This window comes from Amblyomma americanum, chromosome 2, assembly GCF_052857255.1.
Source record: "Amblyomma americanum isolate KBUSLIRL-KWMA chromosome 2, ASM5285725v1, whole genome shotgun sequence".
NCBI lineage: Eukaryota > Metazoa > Arthropoda > Arachnida > Ixodida > Ixodidae > Amblyomma > Amblyomma americanum.
In genome coordinates, this window is record NC_135498.1 from 72,940,461 (window position 1) to 72,952,435 (window position 11,975).

Here is an 11,975-nt window from a genome sequence, read left to right on the forward strand (position 1 = left end):
AATGGGTTTCTTTTTAATTTTAGTATATTTGCTAGTTTGTACTCATGCGTGTCCTCTGGCCCAGGGAGCCAGTTATACGCCCTTCCTTTCCTCAAAATCATCAGCGTCTAGAATTTCGTCAATGCCAATGAACGCCGACAGCTTTCACTTTGTATATCCTGAAGTAGCTGAGCTAATCCACTTTCATTTTTTTGCAAAGGTTTCCTTGTAATGCCTGCCTGCTTGCTTCGCCGCATGTATGCGACACCAATGCCAAGGTGAGGCATACAAGAAAGGTGACAAACACTGCAGCCTGAGCCTGAGGGCTACAGAAAACATGCGCTTCGAGTGAAACCTCTGCATTTCAAAACTAACAATTTCCTTGAAACTAGCAGCCAAATTCGAAAAGGCATTGAGCATTACACATAGGCAAGCTGCACCATTATTCACAACAAGAATGCTGTTACCTTATCCCTGGAGCACCATCATGTACAAGTACACAGAAATATGAAAATTTATGTGAAGAAGTGCATGCATAATGAAACTGCATTAAAGTTGGCATTCGTTCAAAGTGAGGCAGGAATGGCAAACAAGACTCAAAAACATCATCAGGAGAGAATGTCATAATGAATGCAGTTCAGGTTGCAGCACTGAATGCTTGCTCCCTCGTTGTCCGACGGTTCGGCAGTGGGCGTGGAGGCTAGCCCTCCAGTAGACAAGCCCGTGTCTTCCCACTTTCATCCTTCCCTACAACCACAGAAGAAGAAGAAGAAGTCACTCTCTGAAATCTCTATCGCAGAGATAGCAGGCATCGGCAGCTGGAATATTTCATGCCTACGGTTTGACGTCGACGAGCCGGAGTATTCCCACAACTGGTAAGCAACATTTTGTAGTTTTTATAGAAAGTTATAGCATAACCTGATCCACGATCCGCTACTGTTATCTGCTTCCACGGTGCCCCACTTCGTACGCGCTAATTGGGTTCCCCTTAAGCCGGTGTACGTCTGCGCTAGCTCGTCTCTGGTATCTAACATCAGCATATAGCCCAGTGTTGGCGGTAACGCGTTGCAAGTAACGGCGTTACCGGTAACGCGTATCTTTTATCGGTAACTTAGTAACGTGCATGTTGCCATTTCGGAACTGTAACGGGTAATGTACCTGCATTAACATTTTTCGGTAACTTGAGGTGTCACGTTACTAGTTACTTTTTGTTCCAGTTGTCCCCCACTCTGCCCTATTTTTTTTCGAAAAAAAGCGTAGAGCACCTCATTTGATATTGCAAACAAACAAACAGGTGTACTCGACGACCTCTGTTCCGGGTCGCATGCATGCCACAAAGCACCTGCTCTTGACGACGCACCCAACTAAAAAAAGAGAGAATGGCCATAAAGCACCAAACACGTGCACGAACACGCATTCGTACACATGCCTTCACCTACCTCCCCTTCCTAAACCGCTCATACACACAACTCTCTACCGAGTGGAAGCATGCCGAGCATTTTTGAACATCACATTTTTCGGAATTACTGTAAATTTGTTGAGAGGTCAGCGATGTTTTCTTTGTTAAGTTAGAATTGATAATGAAGTGTCATTTTGTGTTTAATGTCATATTCAGAAAGTGGCTTCACCATGTGCCACCGAGATAGAACCCGTCACATGTAAGTCTGCAGCCAACTTTAGGCCACTACAACATTGGTAATCTCCTGGACATTTGTGCAAAGTATTCTAGGTAAATAAGTATTTCGCGTAAAATCGTTTTTTGGGCTAGAATTTTTATGTGAAATCTGAGCTTTATGAAATTGTTATCTCAAGTTTTTAAGGCGAATACGCACTAATTAAAATTTATAAACATGAAGTAAGGGCAAAGTGACGTGCGGTACTTTTTTTGGTAACGGTAACGCGTAACATTTTTTTGCAGGTAACGTAGGGCCGTAACGCATTCTTTTTTTGTTAGCGTAACGAGTAACCTATTTAGTTACTTTTTTCGGTAACGCCTACAGCACTGATATAGCCTAAGGGACGAGTGCGCTTACGTATGCAGCTATTTTCCGGGTAGCGAATGCACATTTGCTGAATGCTAGTTTATGTATCTACGCCTACGTATATCGGGCGTGCGGGCTGTAACGGCTCTTTACGGGATGCGTTGACAAGATAGCGGCGTGCATGCTGCTCGCCCGCATCAGGTAATATGGAGCTGCACTCTCGCCCACACGTCAACGTATACGCATCAGCAGAAAGAAACCCCTGTTTTCAAGATAACTTAGCGGTCTTCACTGTCTTAGGCCTAACTAAATGCAGTGCGTTATTACAGAGTGTTTTCGTCGCAACAACGACACCTGCCGAGGCAGTTCTCTAGCTTTAAGCCAGTTGTTGCATTTGCTGCTATTGCATAGTTTTTCTTCAAGCAACAGAAAAGAAGGCTTCCAATGCAGACACCTTTGTTATCAATGATACGGATCAAATTTTCTTGTCCCAGCGTTGATGAGCTTTGACGTCTTGTTACTTGCGGGCACCACTGTTTACATATGCACCTGAGGACGCCACGGGATAGAAAATTAAAACTGTCGCGTTCGCGCCATTAGACACTCTTAGTTGGGCGTACGCAGAGACTCTGGGGGTAACGAATTCGCACGCGCAGAATATCTAGGCATCTCCTTGCGTCTTGTGGGCGTACGCACGCTATACACCATAGCATGCGCGCTAAGACTTGTTCGTGATCGTTTCTCGCTGATCCTTTGAGGCTGTTTTAGTCGCGATGAGTATACAGGATTGTTGTGAGCCGTCTACAACAGGCTTAACAGCGAGCGTTTAATGTCACTTCCATCAGGCACGAGCGTTATTTATCGACACAACTCGGATGCATTTCCTTAAGGGGTTGAGACATCAAATTTTTTGTTGGCGTGTTCGTTGTTTCATACATTGTGTATTGCCCCAGGGCGCGTGATACATGCTCCACGATTCATCTATATGCGGTACATTATGATAACATTACTTATACTTTGTGATTTCGGTTTCTGAGCGCCGGATGGTGTTGTGACGTCACTCACAAGGAACAGCAGCAACCTTGGTCACGTGGGCTTGAAAAGTAGTGGTACACGGACGGCTGCATCGTACCCACGATGTGCATACCAGTGCCCTTCGATATGCCGGCCTGTATTGCGATGTGCTGAGCAAAGCTAGGCGCGCGATGGGCGACATCCAAGCGGCTCGCTTGCTGCCGATCTCAGTCAGAAAACAGTCCGTGTACTCGTCAAATGAATGGTTGAAGGTAATTCCACAGGATTTGGCATTTACTGCGAGAGTACGCATTTCTCCCAGCAATGTGCCCATGACGACAACTGCTGCTCCGCTACTTTTGCTTACATTACTTCAGACAGCAATTGTGTTGTCATTCGGCATTAAATGTGAAGATACGGTCTACGTACGATAAACAACCTCTTCGTTTTTTTGCGCCGCTTCTGCGTTCGCTTGTTTACGTAGTGTGGTAACTGCGCAAGAATCGCCGATGAAAGCGTTCGCCTGGCCCGATTGGGGAGCGCTTCATAGCCAGATTTGGACACCGCGTATGTCCAGCGTTTCTCATCTCGTTGCAATTGCTTTTTCCGATTTGTGCAGCACCTGACTTTAAATTGCTTCATCTAGAAGTACGTTCATCGCTAATTTGCAAAACCGGAATGACTTCACTTGTGGTCCACATATATGAGACGCCGACGACTGCTGCCGGGCGCTGCAGCTCCAACTGGATGGACACATCCTACGCGTACCGGCGGAGCGCCTACGCGCATGGGCGTACGCTGGATCCTGTCTGCGCATGCGCGAAGCGCGACGTGCGCGGAGGCGCGAGCAGGGACAGATATCTGTCCATGTCAGATATCCGCGCCTAAACGTGCACGCTAGCGCGCGCGTCGGAAGCGGGATCCGGTTTACAACAATCGAAGGTCCGGGGGGGCGCCCTCCAGGACTCTTTTTTTGATGACTTGAAACTCTCTGAGGTTCCTGGAGCTTTTCTTCGGCGTTTAAGCTGTCCTTTCAGCACCCCCGAAATCTCCTTTCTTCACGCTTGAAATTCCTTCGGTCGGCTCAAGAGGGGGAACGCGCCAGCACAGGGAGCATGGAGGTGGATGCCTTTTCTGATGCCCGTTGTGGCGCTGTTCGCGCAGGCGCTCCGCAGTACGCCTAGGATGTGTGCATCGAGTTGGGGCTTTAGTCGGCAGACTGGGTCACACATGGTATAGAAGCGCAAGTTGTTTCCGTCCTAAGATGTTAGCAATCCTCGAATTTAAATCACTCTTGCGAAAACAATGCTCTATAACCATGTGAAAACTAAACATTTTGACAGATTAACCTGTTTGGTTGGGTTTGAAGACTCATAATAAACTGCACATCTCCAACCAAAAATGTTAACTTTAACCCAACGTTTCGAAGCCGACTCCGCTCCTTCATCAAGGGTGACTGAGGGCAGTAGCTGGCGTCTTTTAAGTATGGAGGGGAGGGGAGGGGGGTGGAAAGAACGAGAGCTGTGTCGCGCAAGGCGCGGGGGAGTGGGAGAATTTTTAGGTTGTTAGTCACGCTGGCGCTGTGCAGGGAGGGGCTGGATGGCGACTTTTTTTCGTTGCCTTGAAAAGCGAAGTCCTTGTGCATATACTGGGGGCTGGTTTCCTTTTGTGGGGTTGATATTGTTCGGGGTGGTTTGGATATGCCAAGGTCCCAGAAGGAGCCTCTTGTGGTAATTTGTTTCGGTTCCGAGGATGCGGGTCTCATCAAAGTTGATTCTATGGTGGGAGTCCTCGGAATGTTCGGCTACTGGATTGCGCTCTCTGGCGAATTTGCGGACGTCGTTCTTATGTTGCCGAATTCTTTCTTTGAAATTTTTGGTTTCGCCGATGTAGCTTGAGTCGCAGTCGGCGCATGGAATTTGGTAGACAATGCCTTGGGCTCTTTCTCTCGGCGGCCGGTTTTTGGGAACAGGTAGGCAAAGCGCAACAGTGTTTGTGGGCTTGTGCGCAACCTGGAGACCCAATTTTTTCAGGATTCGGGCGATGGTCTCGCTGACACCTCTGACATAAGGTAAAGTGACGTATTTTGGTAGTGGCATTGGTCTTTGTGCGTTGATTTCTTGACGAATGTTGTGTTTTTGACGTCGAATGGTTTTTTGAATAAAGTCTTTTGGGTAGCCGTTCATGATGAGTTCTTTGAATATCGTGCGTTGTTCTTTTTTCTGTCAAGTTCTGTGCTGCAGTGTGTCTCAATTCTTCTGAACAGCGTCTTTACCACTGCTGCTTTATGGACTGTCCGGTGGTTCCAAGAGAAGTGGAAATACCGGCCTGAGTGGGTTGGTTTTCGGTATACGGAGAATTGAAGGGTACTGTCGTTTCGGGACACGAAGACGTCCAAAAACGGCAGGGAGTTTTCTTGTTCCACATCTAGCGTGAACTGAATGTAAGGTTCTACGGAGTTCAAATGACGAAGGAAATTTTGAGTCTCAGATTTTTTGATGACGGCGAAGCAGTCGTCGACGTACCTGAGGAAAATGTTTGGTTTCGGGTAGAATGAGTTGAGGGCTCGCTGTTCGAAGTGTTCCATTGTTAAATTGGCCATGACGACAGAGATGGATGCTCCCATTGCTGTTCGTTTCACTTGTTGGTAAAATTCCCCGTTAGACGAGAAGTATGTGTTTGAGAGGCACAACTCCAGGAGGCGGCACACATCATTTACACTCAGCGGGGTTCGTGTGCTGAGTGTGTCGTCGCGTTGTAGGGCGTCACGGGTAGCGGCCACCACAAGCTTCACGGGGATGTTTGTGAAAAGGGACACCACGTCGAAGGAGACAAGGCATTCGTCGGCCTCAAGGGTGGCTTGGTGCGCCCATCAACGCCGGAGTAATAATGATCATTGGTTTTGGGGAAAGTAAATGGCGCAGTATCTGTCTCATATATCGTTGGACATCTGAACCGCGCCGTAAGGGAAGGGGTAAAGGAGGGAGTGAAAGAAATGAAGGAAGAGGTGCCGTAGTGGAGGGCTCCGGAATAATTTCGACCACCTGGGGATCTTTACCGTGCACTGACATCGCACAGTACACGGGCGCCTTAACGTTTTCCTGAATTGACACCGTCGTCGCCAGAACACGCTGCACGAGAATCTGGCACGTTCACACTTGGACATTCGGCGGCGAGAGGAAGCGGAATCCGCGGCCGCCGAAATGCTGTCTCGTTCACACTTCCCGGCCACCGCATCGCCGCTCATCGTCTGTGTGTCGTCTGCTCACGGCATACACAGATGTGGCAAGAGGTTAGTCGATGCTGTCTACATACCAAAACCTTATGCACGTTTGCGTACGCTAAATGCAGCTATTTTGTCGGACGTTACGAGATTTCTAACATTCTCGGTTTTTAAACGCCCAGTGGCACCATCTGGCGATTAGGACAGGAACCATTGTTGTCAACAACTCGACGCCCCTCTTAAGCCTAAAAGGGGAAGAATCTTCCCCCGAAATAAAATTTAAAGCAAATGTATCGCTCAAACGTTTTCTTATGGGCGAGATAAGGCAATGCGAAAGACCGCTGGCTCTTTTATGGCCTGTGAACGTGCTGAAAAATGCAGTAACAGCGACGAATCCAGTCCGAAGCGGGGCGTCCTGCATCGAAGGGCGCCGCCATGTTTGTCGCCGCGGGTACTCGCCTTCCTATTGGCTGACGAGATTCGGCGGTTTTTTTCCGGCGGCAGAATGCGGTCCTGGTCCGATCGGCCTTTCCGCTGGGTATTTCGGCGGAATTTCTGCCGCGGAAGCGGGTTCCGCTCGCTCTCGCCGCCGAATGTCCAAGTGTGAACGCGCCATAAGGCGGCATTATGGTACCTCGCGCATCATGAAATGAACCCGCACGGACTGGTAAGTTCATAAAAAGACCGAAGCTGATTCTTTTCTTCCTCTTATGCCTGCATTCTTGGCTCGCAATGTCGTAAGTGCTGGAAGGCGAATGCGCTGTACGCAGGCAAAAATGCTCAGGCACAAACTGCTTTACGCTGCGCAGTATAATACTGCGTATGTGCGGGCATATGCATGTGTTTTTGCCAGTGCGCTAATTCAAGGGCTTAGGAGCAATTCAATGGAGTCAACCGACTGCGCATAATAAGTAGAGAGCTAGCTCTGTGCGACTGTTCGTTAATATATGGACACTTGATTGGTCACTTAATTACAAGGAACTAACTTCTACTTTTTATCCTAGAATAGCTATTGTACGTGTCGGTTTGGTGTCCCCTCTATTCATGTTTCCAGCATTAACTGGTTTCTTATAAAAGTTTAAATCAATGAGACTGCCAATATTTGCGCTTTGTTCGTGCGCACAACCTTCTTGAAGTCTAACTGAAGTTTTCTAGAAATCCAACAATACTTATTTTTCACTGATAAGCCTCTTTGTTTACGTGTTTTAGACCGCATCAGCTGCTGGTAATGTTGGCGGTCTGTGGCCCGCTGGGGCCTAGGTATAACCTAGGGCGGAGTCAAGGTCACAACTTGGTCTGGCGCTATTGATTCGCATCTCCCTTCAGGCTTCAGTCATCGAACTACATAGCTCACGTTAATGAACTGTCAAAACAATTTTGTTTGAATATCAGGCGTCCCGCAGTTAAATAAGTGAATCGAAAAAAGGTAAATATAAAAAAAGATTTTGATGGCCGATGGGGGGGAGGGCGGGGGGTGCGCCTTGACAGGAGTTCGCACAGGGCGCCGAATGAGGTAAGGCGTGCCCTGAACGTAGTCGCTTGTTTCGGTCATTCGTAGCACTGAAAAGGTGTAGTCGAGAACAACTATAGTCATTGTCTCATATACGAGAAGGTTTCGCTCGACCGCCGGTGGTGGTGCCAGCTGGCGCGTTAGCAACGGCGTATATGCCGATCAGCGCACCAACCGCTGAGCCGCCGAAAGAAGCGCGTTGCCCATGTCGCATGTCGCCGTTCACAGTACGGCAGGTTCCTGTGCTGTGATGTCCCTGCTATTTATTCACTGATATCCTCTACATCACCAAGTACAACGTACAGCGCTAGCGATGTGTCTCGATCGGAAGAAAGAGCTGTTACGGACTATTTTGGAGCTGAAGTAGTATATATTAAGGCGTAAGCCTTTATTGGCTCATGAGTGCCAAGGACGAAAGTTGTACACGGAAGTTGTCCGCTCGAACTGTCAGTCATAAGTTGTATGGTAAATAAAATAAAATGTAAAGATTCATTAAGCTACAGTTAATAAGCAACAGATATGTAAAGAAATCAAAAATTGAAAATATTAACACGAGAACAAAGAATAAAAATAATACAAACAAATATAAGAACAGATAATGCCGAAAAAAAGGGAAGTAGAAATAAAAGAGGCAAGAATAACAAAAAAATGGGAGAAAAACGGGAGAGAAAAGAGTTTTCGCATTTCCGTTCGTAAGGAGCGAAGTGTAATTCCGTTATTTTTTTTTAGACGTTTGTTGCATCCAATACTTCACAGAGGAAGCCCAGAACAAGTTTTCATATTTCATGTTCTGTAGCGCAGCAAGAGCTCAGGGGACAAACTCCAGCGCTAAACTTCCACTGAGGCTTTATTGTGTGCACACAGAATTTATACATGAAGAAAAAGCGCTACGTGTCAGGTTAGACAAGAAAATTTCTGAACAACAACCTTAAAAAGTAAATGCAACACGTTTCATTGGTTGGCATACTGCCTAAAACTGCCATATATTTCATTATCATCGATAATGACGGACTGCTGACGCAGCTCTCAGGTCCACCTCTTTCGACTGCCAACCTGTGGAACCTGTTGTATTTGCTTTTTAAGGTTGCTGTTCACAAATTATTTTGTCTCATCTGACACGTATCGTTTTTTTATTCATGTATAAATTCTGCGTGCACCAAACAAAGCCCTAGTGGAAGTTTACCGCTTGTGTTTGTCCCCTGAGTTCTTGCGGCGCTATGGAACATAACGCTTACCCACTAGCCCGAAACACCTTGTTAAGTTTTTATACCTTCGAAATTTGATATCTGAAGCCATTTCAAACCAGAAAATTTATTTTCTTTTTCTTTCCTCTGCGCAGCGCAGTAATATGGAAGTCCGGGTAAGAACCGTACTAAGGAGAAATTGGGTCTTTCATCTCGTGGTGTCGCAAGACCGAAACAGGTGAGAAGCGGTTCTATGATTCACTGCAGTACTTTCCTAAACAGCGTGCTTCGTGGAGCTTCATGTTAGCACGGGGTCAGATATTCAAAGCCAGTAGTGACATCGCATTCTTTCCTTAGGCGCAGGCTTTGGAGAGCTATAGTTGGTTCATTGGTTCATAACCTCAGCAGAACAAAAACTAAGCCTCGGCAGTAGGCTGCTTGGTTCAACTGCTTTCGATGTTGTCTTTCTCTTCCATGTCCAACATTCTTGGACAGTAATTTACAATATTGGGACATCTTAAGGTGCTGCTACTAAAATATTGAAGAGAATGGTCCATCCTTCTAATGCGTAGGGAAATCTTTTCTTTGAAGTTTTCCCGTCGCTAGCATCGAGCGGTTAAGACTGCCGCAGAAAACCAACAAGGAAAGTTTTTTACGACGGCAAAAATGTTATTAGAAAAAAAATAGCATGCCTGCAGACGGGAGAACCGCAGATATATATTGATTGTTAAAGTTAAATCTTACAATATATGACAAAATTGTGTTCATAAACTCTTCCCCGTTCAAAAATGCTTGTGTTCGGAATTGTTAGGTATTCTTGTTCAAACACTAAGTGTCCCACTCTCTCTGTGTTTTTAAGCCTGAGTTCATATTCAGCGACGGTTCATAGCAAAGATGTCTGCTGGGCTAATTGGTATAACATACAGAATTTTGAAACGCGAACTGAAAGAGAACAGACAAAAAAGCAGAACGGGACAATGGTTTGTCTGATACTGTTCTCCTGCCCTTTGTCTTTGCTTGCGCTTCCTTTCGATTTAGGGTAGGACTTCGTATACATAACTACTAATGCATCGTTGGATGTGCGACAGCTGTTGAAAAGGGGGGGATATCAATCCAACCTTGATATATCACGGCTGTTCCCGCTGATATTGTCAGTTAGCTTGCTTCGAATGTGCATGTAGTGACTGAGGTTGTTGTCTAACATCCTTCTCTCACCTGAACGATTTTCTTAGGTGCTTGCCGGGACGGACCTGCTTCCGCTGCCACTTCTGTCACTACCACACCTGGACTTTAAATGACTTGTATACACACCTGCCAACATGCGAACGCAAACGAGCGGCACAGAGAGCGGCTTACATAGAACGCCGCCCAGCACCTGGCGATGCCAATCAAGACGTCTTGGGCGGTTGAAAGGTTCCCGAAAGGGGCTCCAATGGTTCACAATAAAATGTTTGTGTTATGTAGATTGCAGGCTACGGAGTTTTCATGCCGCGTACGAGCCCTAAAAGCGAGCGAGAAATTTACAGTATATTTGTAAAAGTTCCCGCTTTCGCACGACGCGGTGACCAGTGTTGCCGGCTTTCGCGCGAGATCTTGCATACGACGGCAAGTCGAGCAAGTAACGTCAGAAGCCGAAGGTTTTCATTGGTTCGCCGCAGCAACGCTTTCAGACGTGACTCAGCTACCATGGCTGCGGCCACTCTTGCTGGTCCGCAAGCTCCGCCCCCTCGGTGAATATTCCCGCCTGTGTCGGCAGCCGGTGGAGGTAGCGGGGAGTCAAGTGGGCAGTGCAGGCGGAGAAGCGCAAATGTTACAGTGTGCGGATCATTGGTATTATAAAACGCAGTATAAAAATTGCAGCTGAAGGATATTTGTGAAGGGGCGTCCATTAACATCCTAAGCATACCGCAGCTGTACTGAGAGCCCCTTTCAGAGGCCCTTTAAGCTCGAGACCCTTCTTTATCTATTGTTTTTGCCATTCAAAGGTTACCAGTCGGAATTTTTTTTTATCGTGACGCTAATATTGTTAGCACGAATGCTCAGTGTTCCACAGATTACACGGCTATAAGTCAAGGAGTAACTTTCTGTTGCTCGTGCGATTATTTAGTATGTTATGTTACGAAAAACAGTCCAGAAATGCATTACCAGCAAGTTTCTCACACAGCGGAGCGTATTTTTTAACAGTGCAACAAAAACAAAGCATATTGTGCGCCTAGGTAACGTTGTGACGCTCTAGGAGGTACGCAGGCTTTCTAGAGGAAGAACTCCACGAGCCGCATGCGCCAATTTAAGCACAGCCAATAAAACACGGGGTATCTTGCTTTTGAGGCACAGCAGCTCACTTGCTACTACGCGGCAAGAAACAAGTGCAGCTCCGATGCAGTTCAAATGAAAGCTTCGCAAAGACTAGAAAAAGGAAGGCAAATTGTAAATTGTGGGGTACATCCCGAAGCGACACATTGGTTGTATGGGATGCCCTAGTAATGGGTTTTGGAATAACTTCAACCACTTGGGAATATGACATCCCAGAGCAGACGGGTGCCATTCGTGCTTCGCATTAATCGCAACGCGGCGACTATTGAACCCGGGTCGTCGGCTCAGTCACCGAGCGGTCTAACCACTTCCCCGTCGTGGCGGGTGTAGAAAAACTACCTAAAGTCCTCCAAGAGTATGCGTAAGCCCTTCGCCGTCGCAGCCACTCTGTTACAGAAAGCGCAATAGTGCACTCTTACATAATCTTCTTTCCATGTTTATCATATTAAGCACGAACGGCAGCGCTGATAGAGCTCAGCCTTGCCTGAATCCTTTGCGTATGTCGTCAGTGGTCGTGTACTTATATCCGTTGCCTAGTAATTTCACCTTTATTATCCCGGTATATTTCCTTTGAGAAATCCATTACCTCATGACCAAAACCGTCATCATGAAGGCCAGAGGAGTACTCTGTTTACGCTGTCGATGCACTGCTTATGTGGAGGAAGTCTAAAACTGAAAGCTGTTTTATATGCATTGTGTAAGCACGAAAAGACTATCATCTATGCGCCTACCCCTTCTGAATACGTTCTGAAGTTCTCCGAGTTTTTTGT

At 46.7% G+C, this 11,975-nt stretch overlaps 1 long non-coding RNA gene across 2 annotated transcripts; it reads left to right on the forward strand.

Moving 5' to 3' along the window:
* Window positions 1-755: 755 nt before the first annotated feature.
* LOC144121416 (uncharacterized) lies at window positions 756-10,322 on the forward strand. Of its 2 annotated transcripts, XR_013312617.1 has the most exons (4): window positions 756-854; window positions 1,595-1,637; window positions 9,048-9,130; window positions 10,125-10,322. It is a non-coding gene; the product is annotated as an uncharacterized LOC144121416 (long non-coding RNA). The 2 variants fall into 2 exon arrangements; XR_013312616.1 differs by lacking the exon at window positions 1,595-1,637.
* The last annotated feature ends 1,653 nt before the right edge of the window (window positions 10,323-11,975 follow it).